A 998-nucleotide genomic window follows, 5' to 3' on the forward strand; every position below is an offset into this window, starting at 1 on the left:
TGACATCTTTTGTCCTACCCTCCCGTGGCAGCGGGGTCCTAGTGGAAACTAAGGGATATTAAGGCCTCCTTTTAATAGAGAATCGGACCAAAGCATTAACACATGGTGAATACATGAACTCCTCAAACTACGGTCATCACCGAGAAGTGTCCCGATTATTGTCACTTCGGGGTTGTCGGATCATAACACATAATAGGTGACTATAGACTTGCAAGATAGGATCAAGAACACACATATATTGATGAAAACATAATAGGTTCAGATCTGAAATCATGGCACTCGGGCCCTAGTGACAAGCATTAAGCATAGCAAATTCATAGCAACATCAATCTCAGAACATAGTGGATACTAGGGATCAAACCCTAACAAAACTAACTTGATTACATGGTAAATCTCATCCAACCCATCACCGTCCAGCAAGCCTACGATGGAATTACTCACGCACGGCGGTTAGCATCATCAAATTGGTGATGGATGTTGGTTGATGATGACGACGACGATGAATCCCCCTCTCCGGAGCCCCGAACGGACTCCAGATCAGCGCTCCCGAGAGAGATTAGGTCTTGGCGGAGGCTCCGTGTCGTAAAATGCGATGAAACTTTCTCTATGATTGTTTTCTCCACGAGACGGTATATATGGAGTTGGAGTTGAGGTCGGAGGAGGTCCGAGGGGCCCACGAGATAGGGGGCGTGCCCTAGGGGGGGCGCCCCCTGTCTCGTGGACAGGCCCTGGGCCCCCTGGCCTTGATTCTTTCGCCTAAAATTCTTATTAATTCTGAAAAGTCCCTCCGTGGATTTGCAGGTCATTCCGAGAACTTTTTTTTTCTACACATAAAACAACATCATGGTAATTCTGCTGAAAATAGCGTCAGTCCGGGTTAGTTTCATTCAAATCATGCAAGTTAGAGTCCAAAACAAGGGCAAATGTGTTTGGAACAGTATATATGTTGGAGACGTATCAGGGGCCGGCCCCCTCTAGATGTGATCTAGAGGGGGGCG

This window comes from Triticum dicoccoides, chromosome 3B, assembly GCF_002162155.2.
Source record: "Triticum dicoccoides isolate Atlit2015 ecotype Zavitan chromosome 3B, WEW_v2.0, whole genome shotgun sequence".
Classification (NCBI taxonomy): Eukaryota; Viridiplantae; Streptophyta; class Magnoliopsida; order Poales; family Poaceae; genus Triticum; species Triticum dicoccoides.